Source organism: Panthera onca, chromosome A1, assembly GCF_046562875.1.
Source record: "Panthera onca isolate mPanOnc1 chromosome A1, mPanOnc1 haplotype 2, whole genome shotgun sequence".
Taxonomy (NCBI): domain Eukaryota; kingdom Metazoa; phylum Chordata; class Mammalia; order Carnivora; family Felidae; genus Panthera; species Panthera onca.
The window spans coordinates 201,116,213-201,140,397 of NC_138339.1; the positions used below are offsets into that span (position 1 = coordinate 201,116,213).

The 24,185-nt window shown below is 34.9% G+C and overlaps 1 pseudogene; it reads left to right on the forward strand.

The window, feature by feature from the left end:
- Nucleotides 1-13,221: 13,221 nt before the first annotated feature.
- On the forward strand, nt 13,222-16,434 carry LOC132680561 (nuclear transcription factor Y subunit alpha pseudogene; annotated as a pseudogene).
- The last annotated feature ends 7,751 nt before the right edge of the window (nt 16,435-24,185 follow it).

Here is a 24,185-nt window from a genome sequence, read left to right on the forward strand (position 1 = left end):
TATATTTTTTATTTTTTTGCTAATTTAAGAGCCTCATAACTCCATGACTTCTCAAGCTTAAAACAACAGATCCAAACTCTTTGTTCCCTTACTCTTAGTACTGTATGCTACACCCCAAAAAAGAAGCATATTTATGATTGCCTTAGTCTGCAGTGACATAACCAATTAAACCGGTGACTGAGGATCATAAATGTTTTTCTGTTATGTGTTGATATTTTTGTAATTCTTGCATGTAATATTCAATAGAAAAATCTAGGCACTTGTGGCTAACTAAGACATAGATCTTTTATATATATATATATATATGTGTGTGTGTGTGTATATATATATACACATATATATATGTGTATTATATATATATATATATATATATAAATATATAAATATATATATATGGGAAAGTATGTAAGTAGGCTATATCTAGCATATTATCTGAACTTGCAGAAATAATGTGCTTTGGCCATAATGTTAACTCAAAGAAGATCACAATATTGAGACAAAAATTATTGTGATGACTTAAAGTAGGTTTGCTTTACCTGTATATTTTTCCTCTGTTAGCAAATCGGACTTGAAACTGATGGCTCACTTAAGTCTCTCTCACAACTACTCCCCAACAAATCTGAAATACATATTTAGTAATTTGGGGATTTGTCATAGATCCCAAGATGTCTAGTCAATTCAGATGCTTCACGTCTTGTGGATGAAGAAGAATTTATAGTGCCAAGAGCTCACAGGATGGGTTTGGATCAGAAACACTCCAATACAAAAAAATAATATTGTCAGCAATAATTTGTTTCTTTAGGTTGCCTCCAAATCCCATCCTCCCATATAGACTTGGATGAGATGAGAGAGCTTGGTTCTCAGGGAGGTGCGAGTTACAGGAGACAACTTTGGAAGTTATTACAATTAAAGGATTTCAAAGAATACTCTAGAATCCACAAACTCTGAGTACAGCTTGATATGGATTTCGTAACCCACATGGTGTAGGGAATGTCCAGGAAGAAAATATACTTTGCCAAATTCTATGACTATTGGTCTCTGCTTTAACTTATATGTGACTTTATAACCATTATACTTCGTAGAATCAGTTTGGCTTTAATATGCTTATCTGTATTGCAAGAAAGGAAACTGCTTGAAAAAATCCTCCACTATTTCATGATGTTTGTTTCAGTGAATTAAGTATTACCATTATTTCTAGCAAAGTTAATTTTCCAAAGGAAAAATAAAAGAGTCTGCATATTAAACAGAGAAAAAAATTATTACCGAGTATCTAGTATAGAAGTTGGGAACAGTTTTATTTTTAAAAACATCTAACTCAATTTTGTAGCAAAGGGAAAACTTTTCTATACACTTCCCATTAGACTGCCCAAAATAACATGAAATGTTAAAGTAGTGGCTGGGTTATACTGATTTCCTACTAAGTCCCTGGAAATGAATTTATACACTTAGGAACACCGAAGTCTATGGACCCAAGAGGCAACCAATTATAGTGGTTGACATCCAACCCTAAGATCATTTCAAATTTGTCACCGAAACAATATGCATTCTTGTATGGAACCATTTATCTCTGATATCCAAAGTAAAATAATAGCATAAAGATAATGAAATATCATTTTCATACAGAAATTGCCACAGACCAGGTATTCATGTAAGCATTTTATATTATTATTTAATTTAAGTCTTTCAATAACTCTGTAAGATAAGTAGGTTAATTATTTTCTTCATTTTCCACCGAAACACCAAGAGAGTAAGAAACTTGCCCAAGAGACCATAGCTAACAAATGGCAGCACTGGGCTATGAACTCAGGCTGGCAACTTTCAGAAACTTGAGTTTTAATCAATGTACTATTCTAAATTTTATCAGAGAAAATGACATTTCTGGAGTAAGTTTTCAAGATTTCCTATCTTGAACACTGAAGTTCAAGTACCCAAGAATGAATACAAAAGAACACTGTAGCCTTCTGTAATATTTTATGGTAAAGTGAAATAAGTCTATGTTCTAGAACCTGGGTTGTCATGCTTGTAGAAGTTGAGGAAGTCATCATGCTTGAATCCACCTATAAACTATTTATTTTGTAACCTAAATCACTAAAAATGCCTTTTATTCCTTTACAAACAAGATGCATTTATTAAATATACATTAAATTACTATTGAAGAATAACAGTGATCAGTGAAAATAATGCATCTTATATGCTGATTAGGATTCTCCTATAGAAACCCATCAGACTCCACTGACCTGAGGGGGGGGAAAAATCTAGCTTCATAATAAGAGCTTTTGGTATGTAATAATAGGTGCCTACCTAGGGAGTTACACCAATTAGCACTTAGAATCTAGACTGATGAAATTCCAGCTAGTTGCAAACACTTTCCTTAACTCTTTTCTTTCCTTTCTTCTCTTTTCTTTTCTTTTCTCTTTTCTTTTCTTTTTTGTTTTTCCTCGGAAGACAAAGTGGAAGCAATAGATTGAGGTAAAGGACATAGTTATGATAATGTTATATTATGTTCAAATTCATTTGGCCATTTAGGTGGAGTGCTTTTGTTTAAATTCAGCTTTGGGTTTTTGACATTTCATTACCTTGTTTTTCCTTTCAATACTCAAATATAGATATCCCAAAATATATCTAGGTGGACTTTTAGTGCTTTTTCTACTCTAAATGTGGTGAGTCCTCATGGTTCTTTTTTTGAACAACACATATTAATATGATTTACTTTCAATCTGATTTCCTAATAATCAATTAACAGATTTCTGGTCTGTTTTAGATCTGCCTTTCAATCATAATCAAAGGATTATTTTTTAACTAGGAGAAAAGCTGCAAAACCAACTTTAATTTGGATTATATTCAGTGCAAAACTTTGTGAATGTGACAAATTGATTTTATGGATGTATAATCATTATTAATCATCTTTCTACTTTTCATCATCATTGAGTAGCCAAATTAAAAAAAAATAGAATATCTATGCCGACTAAATAGAAATCACACATTTTAGTGATACAAAACTAAACAGATAATTTAAAAAAATATATGTATAAAATGACATAATACAAAAGTTTTATCTTAATCTGAGTAAAAAAAGGTAATAGGACTAATATGCTTGACTATGAGACAGTATTATGTCGTTCTGAACAGCATAGTTTTTAGCTTTTTTCCTTTATGTGCTAGGTAATTAAAATCCTTCATCAGTTCTCTTCTCCTTTATCATAGGCTCTTTTTATTTCACAGACCATTTCCTCAACTTCATGGTGTTTTTGATCTCGTGGTTTATAAAATATTCCCAAAATAAATTTGGATCCATTGTAACATCCAATTTCTTGCCAGAGTGACTCTGACCTATCCTATTCTCACTTATTCTGCTCAACTATGTTATTTGCAACCTTTCCATCTCTGGTGTCAACAAATGTATATAAGACAGAATGCACCATCAATGGCATATTGAGAATAAAGTGATGAACAGAAATGATATGAAAAATATCAAGTTCCAAATATCCAGCATAAATGTTAACGTGTGAAAGATGAGCTGTCAACTTATAAAAACTTCACATCAGTCCCACTGGTTCTCATACTTGTTGCCCTCAAAGTTGGTTATTTACCAATAAAGTTTGTAGGTCACTATTTTATAAGTACTGAATGATCACTATTAGCACAAATCATTAAAAAGTAATATCTGTTATGCCATCCCACTAGTAGAAGTTCAAATGTATTTTTATGTTAATTGATTGACTTAATATTTTACTACCAAAGCATATGTGATTTTATTTATGTTTAACCAATTTTTACATATGTATGTATGTGAAAGTTTGTTATAACTCATTCAGCATACAGAATGATGTGTTCTTCAGTACATGAAAATTCAGGAATAATAAAGAATAGAGGGTGCAGTGTGATATTCTTACACACTAACAAAGAAAGCAAAAACAGAGCGGAGTCTCTGGAGCAGATATTGAGCAAGTTCAGATGCTGGAAGATATGTGTTGGAACAAAACAGGACTTCATTGGAACCTCATGCTTGAATGAGCCCTGGTTTTAGTAGCTACCCGACCTTACCTCACAGGCATGGTCACAACTGGCCTAATTAAACCACATTTTACTAAAATAATTTGTTTCACAACCATGTTTAAATATACCAGTAAGTGAAGCTATTCTTCTAAGGAAAATGAAACTCCCTCTCCTACAGCTTTCATAAATGGTATAGGCTAGTAGCAATTGAGATGAATACTACGTGAATTATAATTCTTGCCTCTTACTACAAGCTCGAAAAGGTAGAACCCATGAAAAAAGGAATGTTTTGCGAGTAGGAACCATAATCCCAAAACTCAGGGCCTCTGCCTTCTTTCTCCACCTATTCTTTCACTTGTGGGTCTTTTACAAGCAAGAATGGCCCATCCCACTAGCTAGCTTCTTCCCTGCAAATGAATATACAGGCCCTTTTAGCTTCACGGGAGATACTACTCATTCCTGCAGGGTGAAAAAGACAGCATAATAAAACATAATAAAGTGAAAAACAGTTCTATTTTGGTCAGAACAGACTATGTTATGCTGTGACAACAAACAACTCTCTGATCTCAGTGACTTTAACACTTAGGTAAATTCTATAAATCTAAGTGGTCACGGGAGAAACTCTCCTTTAAGAGGAAACTCAGTAAATCAGGCTGAAAGAGACTCCACCCTCTGTAGACATATGTCCAGAATACACAACTTTCTAGTTCTGTGCCACAGAGAAAGAGTGAATGGAAGATTCAATCACTAGCAATTAAATATTTCCACTCGGGTGGTATATGTCATGTCCACTCACTATTTATTGGCCAAAGTGTCATATAAGCATGCTAACATTAGGGAACAGGGCAGTATAGTATCCCTCTGTATCCAGTGTAGAAAGGAACCTGAGGTAATTTCTGCCACAGTTCCAAATTTTAAAAGCTCCTTAATCTATAGCTTTGGAAAACACTTTAGTAAAAGAAAAGTAAGTGACAGGTATGAAGTTCCACACATGATTATTAAGTCATATGTGAATGATAATACATAGGGAGAGCTGGGATATAGAACTAGACCAGAATGTAAAAGGCATTCATTATTTTAAAAATACGTTGAAACCAGTAATGCACTGTATTCCAGAGGTAAATTTGTGAATGTGGCGAAGTAAGTCATTATACTAGTTTAGGTTATAGTTCGGTGAGTGATACACATTTCATAAGCCAGGCTAATTAGAATAAACATAATATTTTTTAAGGCAGCTGCTTAATTTTTTTTTTAAGTTTGGTGAACCACCCAAACTTTAGATTAGATAAGTTACAAAGTAGAAAGTTATGTTAGCCTTTGTCAGGTGATCAGAGTGGGTTGCCGGTCAAATGTGGAGACACAGACCAACAATACACTCTATTTTAATTAAAAAAAAAAAAAAACCTATGATACATGTATGTATTCATGAAGAAACATACATAGAGCAGGAGACATGACAGTTCTCCTTGTCTAAATAAGGACAATCAAGTTCAAAGAAGCAACTCTCTATTTAAAATTTTTTTAAAATGTTTTATTTATTCTTGAGAGAGAGAGAGAGAGAGAGAGAGAGAGACAGCATAAGCAAGGGGAGGAGCAGAGCGAGAGAGGGACACAGAATCCGACGCAGGCTCCAGGCTCTGAGCCGTCAGCACAGAGCCCAATGCAGGGCTCGAACCCACAGACCATGAAATCATGACCTGAGCTGAAGTCGGACGCTCAACAAATTGAGCCACCCAGGCACCCCAAGCAACTCTCTATTTAAATGCTGCCTGATAAAACTAAAAAGTTTGTCATCTTCTTTGAGGAAAGGTTAAGGTGTCAGGATGAAGTGTATTACTGTTCTCCTAGACTGCTTATGCTGACTCTTACGTGTATTATACACTATGCCTTCTCCACATTTTACTTATCAACTTTTCTAGTAGCAGACAACTCTTTTTTCCCCCATCTACTTACCAACTTACATGCATGTACATGCATGTGCACATGCACACACATACACACAAAACCATGACAAATATTTTGTAGATATACTGTCTGCACTTTGGAGTAGCTGTGGCAGGATTGCTAAAATAGCCTAGAGGTTATAAGTGAGAAAGGGGAAAGACCAAAATAAATATGATCTGCATCCTCTTCTTATTTTGTTTTAAGGCAAAAACGGGACAAAAAGGAACACCTAAAAGTCCAGGAAAGAGCCTCTGGCAAAAGGCAGTCAGGCCTCTAGGATCGCTGCTTGAGTACAGCTTAAAATTCAAAGAAAGTTTGGGAGGACACTTTTTAACCTCTAACCCAAGTGAGGGTTCAGAATTAGGGATGAGGATTGGGACACTGGACATGGGCTAAACTCTACTGGTAAATTTTCCCAGGTGAGATCATTCCTTAATCTTGTATCCCGCTGAGTCAAGGCTCCCTGCAGCATCCAGTGTCAGGTGCTGCCTGACAGATGCTGCCTTACAACTGGTATGGGTTAGGAGACTCTTCATCTGTACTATAACTGGGGGCACCTGCATGGGAACCCTTTGGCTTGGTTGCCTCTACCTACCTGGGTCTCCTGTGTCTGCCGTTGATCATGTGCTTTATAATCTTATTATCTACTTAAGCACAAGCAGAGCACTGGATTTGAGAAGGGAGGTTTCAACCTGCCAAATGCAATAAGAGCATATGGTAATTGCAGGAAATGAAAAAGAGGGAGTGTATCTAGGTCACTTCTCAGAATGGCGCATATTAATCTATTCCTGGGGCCCAGATACTGCAGCAAACCCTGTACCAGAACTTACCTGTCTGCTAATAGCTGAACATGAAGACCGCCCCCAATTATCAAGCCATGCTACATTCTGTAGAATATGCAAGTGTCCAGGAGTTAGTTTTAATATGAGAGTAGGGCTACTGCCTCTTGAGATGGAGAATTATTAAGGATGACAGGAAAGTCAGTAGTCACCAGCTTTTATGATGTCTCCTGAATTAAGGAAACTGATAGTAGATCAGATGGAAAAGTATATTATATATTATACTATATTATTATAACTATGTATTGTGTGTATACACACACACACACACACACACACACACACAATGCATATATATATAAGATTCCTTTCCTCTGGGAGTTCTTTCTCTCTGGTTTGTTCTTCTGTTTGAAGGGAGGAAAATGTAATCACATGTATCTGTGACCATAAATTGGATTTGAATTTGAACTAGTTGTGAATGATTCTGTAAGAAACGAAGCTGCTACTAACCTTCATTGAGTCCAAATCATTGTTCTCACCCATCCTCAAGCCTGAATCAGGCTTTGTAATTTGCGCTCATTCATTGCTCTTGACTCTTTTTCAAAACCAACTTTCTTTATTCTTCATATGTTGGATTTGTTTCCTTATTCGTTTTGAAGTCTTGAATTGAGCATTTATATATTTTTAACATTTATTCATCTTTTAAAACTGTTTATTGAAGTATAATACAAACTACTAAAGAGTGCATATAAGAGTGTAGCTAGCATAATTTTGATAAACTGACTTCATTGTGAAACTAGCAGCCTCGATCAATCATAACCTCTCAAAAGCCCTCTCATAGTTCCTTTGTTTCTACCCTCTTCTAAAACAGCATTCTGTATAGGATTCTACAGTATTTCTTCCAAATAGTGTATATTATGACTTGCTTCTCTCACTCAACATAGTGCTTATGAGATCTATTCATATTGCGTGTAATCCAAATTATTCATTCCCGTTGTTGGAAAGTATTACATTATATGGGTATGCCATAATGTAATTTCCATTCTAATATTGTTGGGCATCTGGATAGCTTCAAGTTTGGGGCCAATTAAAGTAGTGCTGTCATGAACATTCTGGTACATGTCTTAAGGTTAATAAATGTTGTAAATGTTTCTATTAAGCATGTACTTAGGAGTGTAAATGTTAGGTCAAAAGATATCCAAGTATTCAACTTCATTTTTTTAAAGTTTATTTATTTATTTTTGAGAAAGATAGAGAGATAATGCATGCAAGAACAGGGGAGGGGCAGAGAGAGAGGGAGAGAGAGAAAATCCCAAGCAGGCTTTGCACTGCCAGCGCAGAGCCCGATGCAGGGCTTGAACCCGTGAACTGCAAGACCATGACCTGAGCCGAAATCAAGAGTCAGATACTTAACCAACTAAACCACCCAGGCACACTTCAAATGTTCAATGTTAAAAGATACCATCAAGGTATAAAATTTTCCAAATTGATTGTACTAATTTACTTTGCCACCAGCAATATATGAATATTTATTGATTCACATTCTTACTGATAATTGTGATTATCTGTCTTTTTACTTTTTTCCATTCTAGTGGCTGTATAGTAGAAACATTTTACTTTTGAATTGCATTTTTAGCTACAAATTTTCTTGCAAGTGCTTCCTCAGTTTTGGCTCATATATTTTGGCATGTGAGGATTCCATAGGTATTATGTACTAAGTATTTTTCAAATTTCCTTTTTTTCTCTTTAACCCAGCTTTCACTTTGTAGTTGGTTAGTTACAAGATATGAGGATTTATAACATTTTCTCATTGATTTTTAATTTTATTGCATTACGATTAGAAAATATGGTAAACATGGTCTAATGATGCTTCTTTTGAATATGATATTTTCTTTTCTCTAGTACATGGTTTCTTTTTAATATACCAAGTGTATTCTCTATTTGCAATGCATAAAATTCTATAAACACATCTATTAGCCAAAATTATTTGCGCAAGCCTAGACAATTCCATGTCGTTGATGAATAATTCACAACAAAGAATACCAATTATCAGAGGTTGAACTTCACAGAATTAGTGGACATTAGCAGTGAAAGGGACAATACAGACTTTGATTTTTTATTCTAAAATTCCCTTGTACCTCTTCAAATTTATGGGCAATACTGTGTCTAGTATTAATGTGCATTCCAGAATTGAAAAGGCCTGACCTACAGTCCAGTCTCATTTGATGCATATCCTCGTAGACTTGTTCTCTTGAGTTCAATAGCCATCTCCAGAGTATGCAGTAATTTGGATATCATGATATAAGCAAATGGTAAATTGATTTATGACATACCCTGCTTTAGAATAGAAGATACTCCATAATTCATTGCATTTGACTTTAATTAATGTAGCCCCAGTAAGTATAATTTAATAGTATACTCATAAAATACATTTCTCTAAGCCACAATACCCTACTGGCATAATGAATTTAGTTAATGTTGACCATGCCTGTAATCACATTGTAAACCTTACAGTTGGAACTTTCTCTTAGAATTTATCTTCCTTTTTGTAAGTATGTATACCTTCATGTCTGGGTAAGATCACCATTCTGTTCTTGAACTTTCTTACATTTTTTTTTTAATTTTTATTTTGTCAACTAAGACGTTATCATCATGTGACATATCATAGCAATATAATAGAAATGTGATAATTTTTTCACTTTTCAGTGAATTATCTTCTGAGATTATATTCTTGAATAATTATAAGTTAAGGCTGTTCTTCACTGAGATGCCTACACCATACCTAATGCAAACGCTCTCAAACACCAACATAAACACACACAACTCAAATGTCTGAGAGGAGAGGAAACTAGAACTTAGGAAACCAGCTCCTGTGGTAAAATTTGGATTATGCAAGGAATGTGACACATCATATGCCTGATCTTAGTCGTTTGTAAGTTTATTTAAATATATTGAGAGAGAGAGAGAGAGAATAAGCAGAAGAGGAACAAAGAGAAAGGAAAGAGAGAATCCCAAGCAGGCCCCATGCTGTCAGTACGAGCCCAGTGTGAGGCTTGATCCCATGAAATGGGAGATCATGACCTGAGCTGAAATCAGGAGTTGGGCACTTCACCAACTGAGCCACCCCTGACCTTGGTCATTTTTGAATGAGATATGATTCACGGAAGATTAAATAAGACTTAGAGGCTATTGCACACTCATTAAGTAAAAAGAAGCAAAAACACTAACACCATAATACATCCAAATACATCCAATTTTATAATGTAAAATTATATTTTATAATTTAGATTGTCCTTATACAGTTTCTACAAAATTCTACAGGTTTGTTTCTCAGATCCTTCAGCAAAATATGAATTTGGAACTCATGTGGTGAGCTTATAAAATATTGGAAACTCTGACTGTGTTACTGTGCACATGATTTAGAACTAAACACTCCCATTACAGGATTCATGATAGGATAATGGACACTAGTTGCTTAATGAGAATTAATGAAAAATTAAAAGTATATATGGATATTTTCTAATTTGTGGTTTTTTTAATTTTAGAATGATGTTCTCTAATAAGCTTTTTCTCATTCATAATTATGAAATGAAACAGAAAAGAGATACCGAATATAATAATATTGGAAAAGAAAGTAGCACATGACCAGAATAGCAAACAATGCAAAAGAAGTTAGAATTACAAAAACATTTATTGGCTACACATGCCATTAAAATTATGTATCAAAAGAATTATATGCACCATTTATTAAAAACATAATAACCTAACAACCATACAAAATGCATGGCATTATGCTTTCTCTCCCTGGTATCTTTCAGGATATTTAATTTACCGTATTTATTTTCTAAAAACAAGATAAACTTAAAAACCATTTCACCATAAGAATTTTAGTAGTAGAATTTTTCATCTTTCTGTATGGCAGAGCACTGAAAATCCAAATTGTAAAAATACACAGAATGGCACATTCTGTCATGCCTTTTGTTGAATTTCTTTCTTTCTTTCTTTATTAGTTTGTTTTTTCCATTTGCCCAAGACTTTCAGTTGTTTTAGCCTCTGGGAAATATCCTCACATTATAAAACCCACATACAATTTACAGTGATTGACAGGTTCCAATGATGAGGGATCAAAACTGGACCAGTGGGGGCATATATGTCAACAATGATACACAAATGTATCCCAGATATTCCCAGAATTCTTTTATAGATGTCTTACTAGACATACATTTTGCATCGATGCTTAATTTGCTTAAATCTGGGAAAATATTTCATACACTGAAAAGAGTAAATAATGAAGTAAAACCGAAAGGGCAAAATGCATTGACTGAAAAAGCACAGTTGACGCTATGAAGATGTGCAGCACTGAAAGTGAATAAAACAACAGAAGATTCTTTCACTACTTCTTGAAAGATAGCGTGATCAATAATGGAAGACTTTGTACCACTGAGGGATAATGGTAGGAATTAAATAAGAGCAGAATAGAATATGAACAGAAATAATAAGCTTTTTTTTCTGAGGTTATCATGAAGGAAGTTGCAGATAAGATGTCAGAATTGAAACCAAGGCTTCATAGGAGCCTCATGAATATTTTCTTTAAAATAAGCACGTGCAGCTTAAGACAAATGACGGGCACAATGAGAGTTCTCGATCACAAAATACATGAATAAATGTCAAACATACTTGTGAGGAAAGATATGAATGCAGGATGGTGTGAGTTAATAAAGTAAAAGTACAAGCCCTTAATTGGTGTGAATATTTACAAAGTATTTCACACCGTCCCTGTGGCAATTACATGGTAGAACTGAATAGAGGATGCACAGAATAGTGGACATTTAGATGTCACGTTTTTTTCTCATGTACAGCTCACTTTTTCTTTTACTTTTATTTAAAATTTTTCTATGAATGCTCTCCTATCTTTAATATAACCTTATTGTCCTTTACTGTGAACCCCAAGTACTTTATAACTCACCAATTCTGGCAGGTTATAGGGCTTGCACACACGGATGCCTTCAGGGTGTGTGGGCTGTGCAGTCGCCCGGGGCTGGCACTTGGAAGGGACTGACACTCAGTTCAATGCTCTACTGTTGCTGACTTGATAATTCCTAATAATTTTTAAATAAAGGAGCCCACTGTTCATCTTTCACTGAGCACTGCAAATTATGCAGCTAGTGTTGCATGCCTTCCCTTAAAGTTGAAAATCTATTCTGCTCTTTTCTTCCACTTCACAGAAGCACATTTCAGGGAAATTCCATTGCCAGTATAACCATCTTTAGAGTAGATTGCTGTCATTCTCTCTCATTTCCTCTGGGTGGAAGATTTCTGAGGGATATTCTAAATTGTCTAGAGATGTGACCTCATATGATTATTATTGTTGCCTAAGGATTCCTCCTTATTGTTTTTCTCAAGCATTTTATTGCTATAGATTAAGTTAGGGGACTCAGGGCAACATAGATTTGTGAGGAAATGATCGACATAATGTTTTTATGGTTATTGTGGGGCATTCATTGGGAGAAATCTAGGAGGAATTTGGTGAAATGGTCTGAGTTTAGGAGACTGGTTTAGGATGGACATCTCAGCCTTCCTGGTTTTCATGAAGCCATGGCTGTGGATGTCAGCTCTAAGGATGAGTGTGACAGGCCAGATACCTAGGAAGCGCTGACTTGAGGGGTTGCAATGAGAAGCCCACACTAGACAAAAAGAGCAATAGAGAAGTAGAAAGAAAAAAGCAAATCTTGAGGGAGAACAGGGCAACAATTCGGTTCAATTTCTTTATATGTATCTTGTGTTATGGCCAAATTGGACTGTTATCCTACTTTTTAGAAGACACTCTATCTATTTTCCATACTTTCCCCACTTGTTTGATCAAAATCTTTTTCATGTTAAAAATCATGCTCAAATATCGCTCTTTCTGTGCTCTATTTTCTGATTTCCAGGCAGGTTTGTTACTCTGATAATATCCCTAAAACTTTCTACTTTTCTTTTATCTCATAGTTTGTCTTTTCATAGGAATTTTCTGTGCTTTTCTCACTTTTCCTCCTGTGTTATAGATGGTTTTTATGAATAATCTTTGCTTAAATATCTTTGTATCTCCATCAGAAATTAATACAATCCAGTGTACAGAAGGGTGTGCCTATAAATATATGTTGAAAAAAAAAACCGTTAGAGTTGAGCTGAGACTAACCAGATATGCAGAGAGGTTGGTGGCCCTGGCCCAGAGCCCATGAGTAAGTGCCTCTGGGCATTCCAGTCCAAGGAAGGCCTTCAGTGGCCAGTCCCATGCAGGGATGTCACCACTAGAACAGGTACACTGAGGGGTCTTGACCCTTGCAGAATGCTAGTGCCAAGTGGAGATGTGTCCCTTTCTCCTTCACCATTAGGTCCAGGTAGGTTCCACGTGCAAAGGGGTCTTGCCACAAATTCCCTTGAACTCTGCGGTGTTCTTCACAGTTTTCTGGGACCTCCAGAGTGAAGCTCTTTGTGAATGGAATTCTGACTTAATTGGACCATGGAACAGAATGCAGCAAATAGCAATATGTATGTCAACAAAGTAGATTGTCAGATTCAGTAGCAGGTCCAGGGGCATCCATTAGTGGTATAAGTCAGTGTTAATCACTGGCCAATTAATCACATCAACTGGCCATTGCCTAAACTGTTCCTTGTAGACAAGGTCACATTATCACAAAAGAACCTGTATCTGGGACACAGAACTTGTAGCAGATTTTCTTGGATCTGTAGAGATAGATCCAGCACTGGGGAAGAAACAGAAGACAAATGTTGCAGGTGTAGGGCCAACAGGACCCTACTCAGCAGATGATCATTCAGCAGCTGCAGGCAGCTTTCAGCGCCAGCCAGAAACAAACACGGCAGCAGATCACTGTTTCGGAGCAGCAAGCAGCACAGACTATTGAAGGACAGACCATCTTCTATCAGCCAGTTAACGCAGATGGCATCACTCTCTACCAAGGCGTGACCACCATGTCAGCAGCCAGTTTGGCAGAAGCTCAGACTGTTCAGACAGAGGCCAATACCAACAAACCAGCAGTGGGCAATGGCCCACCACTGTAACTCTACCAATGGCAGGCTATATGGTCAATTCAGGAGGGATGGTAATTAATGATGGTGCTTGGTGCTGAATCTGTGCATCCTATCCAAGGAATCCCTCTACCTGGGACAGAGAGGCTTGAAGAAGAGCCTCTTTATATAAATGCCAGATAATACCAACATCTTTGTAAGAGGAGGGATAAACTAGAGGCAGAAGGAAAGAAGGAATTACCTGCATGAAACATACCACAGCACAGAAGTGTGGTGACAATGGGCAGGGCAATTATTTTCTCCAATGGAAAAAGATTGTCCCCCACATGCAGGAACCACACCAAACAAATAAAAAAACAAACAAACAGTGGTACAGATCATCTGAGTGTTCTCATGCCAGGCCATGTGATGTAGGTGATCAAGGTTACATTCCTTGCCACTGTTTGCCCCTATTTTAGGAAATTAATCAGCTCTTTTGAAGGGATACTTACAATCACATTTAGCCCTTTCATTCAGAGCAGAGACCACTTAGTTTTTAATAAGAGGCTCAGTATTGTACTTGCAGCAACGTCTGACAAATTGAAATGGCAAGCTTTTTTCTTACCCTTTTAGTCCAGACCTATTTCAAACTGTGGATAACACTGGCATTTCACAGATTAGGATGAATCAAGGGACCCATTCCAGCCCAGCAACAAGACACAGGCTCGTAGGTTGACTGCGGAAGCAGACCACCCAACTGAGCAGGAAAGAATCTTCCCACTCATTCCTACAGGAATTTTACTAAAGAGCATCCATCCTGGCTGGGGAGCTCATTTTGACTAACTGAATGGACATGTTGTATTCATGGATAGCTTCCAGACATAGAAATTCAATCTTGTTACTTGGACACAGTAAATTCTCTGAGATGTAGGTATCTGTGTACACTCACACATACATACATATATACATACGTATGTATATTGTTTAGCTTACAACAATGATTTGCAAAGAGTATTCTGAGAAACAGGGTTCAGAGTATTGTAAGAGTTGCTAATGTCTGGCAGGAGGGGTCCTGTAATCATTTTCGTAATATACATGTTGAAAACTAAAGAGATTGCTATACTGCAGGACTTATCAGACCCTCCAGTCTTTTTAAGCTTTGTGAATAGCTAAGGGGGACGTAGGGTATGCAGCACTTGCCAAAATTATTTGACATAATATCAATTTATTTGTTTCCAGAATCTAATGGAACCAACTTGCCTGTGAAATCTACTTTTAAGAATATCAACTTAAGATTTGATTGATTTCTTATAGAGTAAAACGTGAAGCTACTTACTCATATTCACATTAAAAATGACATTTTAAAAATAGTGAAATATTTAATAAAAATAAATCTATGTGATATTTGATCTGATTTCTCTGTATTACTAGTGTTTTCACTATTTAAATAATACATACTTTGTAATATTGTGGCTACGGGTTATTATAGTTCTACATTTGTATCTCTGAAAGCATAACTTTCAATATTCTGGCCATACATATTTTTTCTCTGTCTTCCTAAATCTTACAGTTCCTAATTCTTCCTAACACTTACTACTATGACCTCATTAAGAGTTATAATTTTTTTCAGTTCTCTCCCACTCAATCAGATCATCCTTTCTTCACTGCTATCCATACTAACCCAAGAAAACAGGAATACACCAATAATTCTCTCACTGGATATTTGCAATGCTTAGTGTAGAAATTACTAAAAAAATAAATAAGCTTTAAAAAAGATAAGAAGTAACATGCACTGGCAAGACTTGGAAAAATGCAAACACTTTTAAACTGGTGGTGGGAATACAAATGGGTTTAGCTTATGTAAAACAGCATGCAGTTTCCTCAAAAATTAAAAGTATAACTACCATATGATCCAGTAGTCCCACCTTGGGATATATATCCAAAAGAGGTAAAATCAGTATTTTGAAGATATACATACACTCCTATGTTCAGCAGCATTACTTATCATAGCCAAGATATGGAAGCAACTTAAATATCTATAGACAGATGAACAGAAGAGAAAATATGGCCTATACATAACAATGAAATATGATTTAGCATTAAAAAGAAGGAAATAAAATAAGTCCTTATGCTTCAATCTGGGTATTATAAGAGAAAGATACCACAGGCTATTCTATGAATGTGTAACAGGCTAACGTAACATGGACATGTGAGGCATAAACAGCTGCCTGGAAAACAATGACACTCTAGGCTGGGACCTTAAGAGTTAATTGGAGTCAACTTGGTAAGATGATAAGGGAATTCCAGGAGAAAGGAAGGGAAAAAAAAGAAAAGAAATAGTATATTTTAAAGACATAAAATAAATCATGTAAAACTGGGACATAGGAAATGAGGATCAATGTGGTAGCACATGAGGCCACTATTAGTATATGTACTGTAGTTTCATTTTGCAAATATTTATTAAGTGCACCTGTGTGTCAGGAGCTGAGTTCACAGCCATGAACCGGTTCTTCCAGAGATCTCTTCATATGACAACACACTAATAGACCTTTTCTAATAATATTCCATGAACTGCACTATACAGGTGTATAGATGTCTGGATAACACTGTAGCCTTTGGCATTCAGGAAGCCTTCCTGAACAAGGAGGCATCTAAGCTAGTTGTGATTATTGGGAAAGAACTAAAAGTTCAGGGAAAGGTGGAATAATGATCACAGATATTATAGCAAAAGCATGCAAGTGCATTGAAACAAAAGAAGCATAAAAGCTCATATAGTTTATAATCCTGCAATGTTCATTCTGAAGTATAGTTGAAAGGAACAGGAGGTACAATGAGTAAGTCATAAGAAATACCATGAAAAACTTTGGATGCCCATTCCATGGAACTTACACTTTTTGCTAAAGTTGAGGGCATTCTGAAAAACATTGAGAAGGTAAGTCAGATTTGGTATTTAACAAGCACAGTATAGATATGGATAGTAATTTGTGGACAAAATAAATAAAGAAGAGAAATTCAGAGTCATCACAAAATTTCAGGAGATAAATGAGTACTGAAGATAAAGCAATGGCATTCAATTTTATGCAGTTGCAATAAGCATAATTGATTGCCCAAGATTCATTTCCCTTTTGCACTATTTGAATAGTGTTCAACTTTTTGTTTAAGAATCCTCCTTCCTCATGTATCTCAGTGCAACCTGAAAACATTGACTACATCCCCAGCTGGGAAGAAAGGGCAGGATTGATTTAAATGAACAGTTATGTTGTATTTTATTGGGCAGGCACTGATTAAGTACTGGGCATACACAAAATTATGTGGCCATTCTTGCTGGGAGCACTGGAACTAATGGGCTTCCTGTCAGGACATAAGTGGGAGAACCAAACTGCTGAAGCCATTATATTAATACTAAATCCATTAATACTAGTAACATGATCATAAACAAAGAGTCATTAAATACAGCAAAGCCATGACTGAACCAGGACTTGCCACAGCTCTACTTATAATTTAAGCCACTTTGTGTTGGGTTTTGGTTACCTTCAGTGGGAACCATCCTAAATGATAAGACAAATATATTTGGAGTCATCTAGATGATTCACAATTACATTTAGAACATTATTTGTATCTTCCTTTAAAAGAACTAGTCTCTCTTTGCCCTCTGTAGGTTTTTAAGAATTATTACATTTTATAAAATCTGTGAAATTGAATAAGGCAAGTTTAGGCAGAAAGGGAAGCATTAACTTTCAATGTCCTTGCTTTAGCCTATTTTATCAGACCCTTAAAGTTATTTTTATATTGTTTTGGTACTTAATTTTTTATAGCATGTGAAAATGTATTTGTCTGCCAGGGCCCGGAGAGAATTACAGAGAAGGCTGACAGATGATTCTGTCATCACTCTAAATGTCATTAGCCTGGCAGTTTTCTCCAGAGCAAACGGAAGTACATATATAAATGGGGAAAAATTGGATGGCAATATAAATATTTTCAGTGTGATTTAATGATATCTAGTCACTGAAAAAATAATGTTCTCTACATGATTTATATTTAATATGTAAACTAATATGAGTGTTAAGTGGTAGTTTTTATCTTTTCTATGTTGCATAATAAGTATATGAACAATAAATGATTTGTATATCACACAGCATGAACTATAAGTTTTTACTCAAAAACTATGGTGAGTGACACGTCATTTTAATTAGAGATGTTTACAAAAAAAGATCTACAACTGCCTAGTTAAGTATTTCACTGCTTTAAAATATATAGTAATTGTACTTAGCATGGCAAACAAAAACCAAAGTCTTCTCTAAGTGATAACAGGCTAGTGTCCAACCTATACATATTTTTCTTGTTTTCTTGTTCGAACATTCGTGATGCAACCATGCTGTGTATAATTGCAGTTTTTAAAAAGGTGCAAATTCCTCTCTTTTTGTCATTTGTCTGTCTCTTGCTGTCTGAAATGTTTGCCTTCCCTCTTATTCTAACTGGTGAACTGCTTCTTATTTACCAGCCTTAGCTCAGATTTTGCTTTAATCAGATCTCAGTTGACTCCCATAGGTGGCAGAAATAGACTTCTTTCTCTAACATTTAAGAAGATGGTAACAGTATATGAGAAAATAATCTGACCAGTTGCATTCCCATAGTACTTTGTATATATCATCATTATAATGCTAACAGTAGTGGATTTACCATAACACAAGTGAAACTTAAGACCCAGAACCCCTCACTTGCATAGTCTCCTTGAAGTGCCTATACATGGTTTTTTATTTGTATCCTGTGACATTTTTCTTAACGAGCATCCTCAAAATTGTATAACCTTCAAACCCAGATACATACTCATTCCTTACACTGTCTCATTCTTGTCTGAGGGATTTTCAATGATAAGACCTTGTCTTATGCATGCTTATTTCTTTAGTGATTATCACACTTTTATGTAGAGCAGAGTCAATAAAGATATGTAAAATAAATCATATCATTGACTTCATAATGGATTTGGGTATAAAACTGGAAAAAAAAAAAGACAAGAGAAAGAGGAAATTCCTTTAGGGAAAAAAAAAAGAGGAAGAAGAGAAGTTGGTACACTTACTTACCTGACACACTAGAAGATAGGACCAGAAAATACCATGTTAGTCTATATAGGTGGGCAGCCAATTTGACAGCTAAGTTTAAGTTTATTAAAAACACAGCTTCAAAGTTTGAGGTAAATAAGTAAATTGGGTTGGTGAGTTCAATTTTTCAGCTGTGTGGTTGTGTTTAATAGACAAAATCATTTTCACATGTTTCAGATTATGGGAAAACCCTCTATAAAACATTGGATTATTTGAGAGTGTACCTTGGGGAAACAGGGTAAAAGGATTTCTCTGACTTTGATACAACTCTATCAATATCCATAATCTGCTTTGGGGAGCAAAGTGATAAATGAGACCTTAGTTTCTACAATTCTCCTGTTCCCATGTTGTAGTGGAAGAAAAATTGTCTGTCATTCACTTATAAATATTTAAGTTCACTTGAACTAGAAATATACTTCAAAACATGTAGTAAATGAGAAATTCATATTTTTACAGAATTTTTATGAGATACATGGTAGTTATTAGTAGTTTATACTACAAGAAATGTTTACTCAAATTCCTGTGATGCAAATTGAAGTGAATTTCATGATTTGTACCTAAAGTACTTATGTATTGTTATTCATTTCTCTTATCTCCTACTCTTCAGCCCTTTTTTCTATATACACTACCTTAGCACTTTCATTATATGTCTTTTTCCCTTTCTCTCAGGCATATTAGCTAATTAAAAAGGGAAATTGGGATGACTAATGCTAATATTCTTAAATGAATTATTTTTGGTGATATTTTTCATTTAGGTGTCTGTTTTAAACTAAAAGTTATCACACATTCGTATCTATTTGTGCTAATTTCTACTTATTAATAAGCCATTGTTTCACTTCATAAAATGGAATAAGCCCCAAATTATTTTCTTGTTTAATGTCTTAGTTGTAGTCTTAATAATGACTTAACACACACACACACACACACACACACACACACACACACGCACATGCCCCCACACACACTATTTTCTGAGGTCTTAAGTAAATAAATTCCATTTCGATTACAAGCCTGAACATAAGGGAACAGGTACATTTTGCATTACTACCTTCCCCTGTAAAGTATTAATAATATGCTTCACCAGTCTTAATTACTTCAATGACCTCCTTAATTTAACAAATTCAACTTTCTTCATTTGTAATTTTGCCAGAATAATTGGATAACTAGGCAATGCATGTACCTAAACAAATTAGGCATTTTAATAAAACTTCATTATTCACAGTTCATTAGACAAAAAGTCTGATTTTTTTTATTAATTTCAATCATACTATAGGGTAAGGTTCAACGTTAAACATGATACTTTGTCCTTTTAGATTTAAATTGTTCCCAATGTGAAATATAATCAATTTCAAACTAGTGATAAGTCATTTATATTGTGTTAGAAGGTATAATTTCAGTTTCTCTGAGTTTGAAAGAAATCAAAATGCACTTGATAAGAAATAGGTCATAGAACTAATGAAAATTTAAATATCCTTTTTATGAACTTTTTTATTTGCCTGCAAATTTGTTTGGTTTTATGGATTCTAGTTGATTTTTCGTAAGTGGTTTATGTCTATTGACCAAGTGGTTTATGTCTATTGATCTTAACATTTCCCTCAGCTTGACTAAATTTTATTATTTTATTTTTATTTTTTTAAATAAATATTTTTTTTGTTTTTGAGAGAGAGAAGGAGAGAGAACACCGGTGTGGGAGGGGCAGGGAGAGATGAAGAGAGAGAATCCCAGGCAGGCTCCATGCTGTCAGTGCAGAGCCCCGGGAGGGGTTTGATCCCATGAACTGAGATATTTAGACCTGAACTGAAATCGAGAGTCAGATGCTTAATCAACTGAGCCACCCAGGCGCCCCAGCTTGACTAAATCTTAGTCTTCTGACTTTAAGCTCCTACATCCCTTATCTTAGAGCATTTACTTTAGAAAACTTTTGAGTTCTTTCTCCATCCCTTTGAGGTGTAAATCTTTTAAAAAGCCGTTTGCCAATTTTATAACCCAAAATATATTTTTCAAAGACTTTAGAGGAATCTCTCTGAAATGTGGTCATCAAGGAATATATAGCCCAGTTATATCCCAGTTTCTGGATGAGGGTAGGTGCTTTACTGAGGCAGTCTCCTAAAAGGAGACAGGCAGTGTGTTTCCCTTTGGCATCAAATGGGAATTATGTCATAGATTCATGATGTCAAGTTGGGAATATGTAGTGTGTGTGTGTGTGTGTGTGTGTGTGTGTGTGTGTGTGTTCTTCAAATTAATTATGGTTATTTAGGAAATGGTGTCTGATGTTTCCCTTATTCAAGTCTATTCCAGACCCAAAAGAGGTCATATGTAATAAGCTCTAGATTGGCATAGAAGTTACTCAGTCCATCAGTTAACCACTGTTTGTTGAGCACTTTCAGTGTGCCAGCAATTGATTAACATCTCAGCTATACTGAAACCAACAATCTGTTCAGAAGCACAGCATAAAAAAGTAAGTAGTATCTGAAAAAAATAAATAGATACTATAATAAATAAATAAATAAATAAATAAATAAATAAATAAAAATAAGTAAGTAAGTAACAGAATAGAGCCTGGAATGTACATGTGCTGGATCCTTTGTCTAGACCAAAGATTGTTTCGTTGTTTCATTTTCCCTTTGTAGTAGATTTTTAAAATAATCTTTTGGAAAAAGAAAATGAGCTGTTTCATATTTTCAGCTGGGTGCAGCCTCAAAATTTTTTTCTTCTGCCGAATTGTAATCTCAAACCTCATAGCTGTTGAGGAGGATATTTGAGAAAGTGGAGATCTCTTATTAAGCTTTTCCTGGCCCCAAACTTTCCCAGTTATCATATCACCCATTTTGTTAATTACAAAAAGTTCATATTAAGACATTATGTCCCACCTTTACATCTACACCAATAACTATTAGAATATGTTTCATCATTGCTTTCCATGATCTGCTTACACCTTACCCCATTCCCCAACTTGCTTTTCTACTACTCTACACTGGTTAAAACAAACATAAGAAAACAGATAAAGGTATACTAAAGGACAATGTTGGACTTGTAAAGATATATATACTTGAATTTTTTATTTCTACATCTTGTTTATGCAACTGTCTAGATACTAAACTGTCCCCACCAAAGCCTATCTGCTTACTTAACACTTTATCAAGTTTAACAAACGCCATATATACAATCTAACACCCTTGAATAGCTGTCAGTTTATTAAACTATTGAGAAGAGTGAGAAAATTTTTTTCCTCATCTATTATATACCAGTTATCAGTAGCATTATTTCCATATAACAGAATTTCCATATTACAAAATCACAAGAAGCTGAAGATCAGAGAATTTATCCTATGTCATTCTGCTAAGAACTGATAGAGCAATTTTTTTTCTTTTTTTTTTCTTGAAATATAATTAACATACAGTGTTATATTAGTTTCGGGTGTAGAATACAATGACTCCTTTATCTATTTCACCCATCCCCCACCACCACCTTCCCTCTGGCAACCACCAGTTTGTTCTCTGTATTCGAGTCTGCTTTTTTGTTTGTCTCTTTTATTTTCTTTGTTCAATTGTTTTGTTTCTTAAATTCCACATATAAATGAAATCATACGGTATTTGTTTTTCTCTCATTGACTTATTTCACTTAGCATTTTACCCTCTAGGTCCATGCATGTTGTTGCAAATGGCAAGATATTGTTTTTGTTATGGCTGAGTAATATTCCGTTATATATATACCACCATTTTTTTATCCATTCATCTATCATCTATCAGGGGACACTTGGATTGCTTCCATATCTTGGCTACTATAAATAATGCTGCAATAAACATAGGGGTGTGTGTATCTTTTCAAATTAGTGTTTTCATTTCTTTGAGTAAATAGTAATTACTAGATCATATGGTAATTCTATTTTTATTTTTTGAGGAACGTCCATATTGTTTTCTACAGTGGCTGTACCAATTTGCATTCCATAAACCAGCAGTTATGAGGATTCCTTTTTCTCATAACCTCACCCACACTTGTTATTTCTTGTTCTTTTGATTTTAGCCATTCTGACTTGTTTAAGGGGATATCTCTTGGTACAATTTGCATTTCCCTGTCGATGGGTGATGTTGAACGTCTTTTCATGTGTCTTTTGGCCATCTGTATGTCTTCTTTGGAGAAATGTCAATTCATGTCCTCTGCCCATTTTTAATCAGATGATGATGATGATGATGATTTTGGTGTTGGGTTATATAAGTTATTTTTATTTTGGAACTTAACCCCTTATCAGATATATCATTTACAAATATATTCTTCCATTTAGTGGGTTGTCTCTTTGCTTTGCTGATGGTTTCATTTGTTTTGCAAAAGCTTTTAATTTTTGTGTGGTCCCAATAGTTGAATTTTGCTTTTGTTTCCCTTGCCAAAGGAGACACATCTAGAAAAATGTTTGTATGGCCATTTTCAAAGCAACTGAAATTTCTTTTCTCCTACATTTTCTTCTAGGAGTTTTATACTTGAAAATTTTATTCACTTTTTGATATAGTTTAAGAGAGTGTATAGGACATTGATTTCACATCCATGATTTTGGATCTTCCTTTTTTTTTTCCTCTGTAAAAGAACTTACAAAATTTGCCTAAAATTTTTGAGTATTAGTTTCCTCATTGGTACCCAAATCAAAGTGTTAATTTTGAGGGTAACTGCAATAACACATGTGGTTTGCTTAGCCTATCGGTCTTAACTGAATACAGCTACTTAGAAAAAATATAGAGAGATCTTTTCCTTTTTTAAAATAACCTTTTCTCATGCTTTTTCATTTTCCTTCAGGCTGTTAAAAAAGAGGACTTCACTATTATTAAAATATTTGAGAATGATCTATCTTTGGAATTGTTTGTAGTTTTATTTTACAAAAGCAATTATCTTATCAAAGTTAAAATCCTGTGTAACACGTGGGTAACCAGTAGCTCTTGAGAACCAAAAATGGCAGCTAGAAATTAAATTGAGTTACCATTTGATAATTCTTTCATTGGCTATAGCTTAAAGCTTAGTTGGGTACTTGTGATTTGTTGTTCTTAGGTTTGATTTCATAATCTTGAGGCATTTACAGGCTTAGATTTTGGTTTCCTTATGTAGGCTACCACTGCATTAGAGCTACTTCCGTTCAACAGCCTCCTTGTTTAAATAATTTAACACTACTTACATGATATGGAAATAGATGAATTGTTACCATTCAATAAGTATTGATAAAGGTGCAAATTAGGAAAGCCATTGACATCAAAAGTAATAATCATACATAGAAGAAAATCAAATTAACAGGCCAGGAAAAAGATGAGTGATTATTTCAAAGTATGAGGTGAGGTAAATTCATGGGCTTGAGTATGTGGGGAATCTGTGATGATGT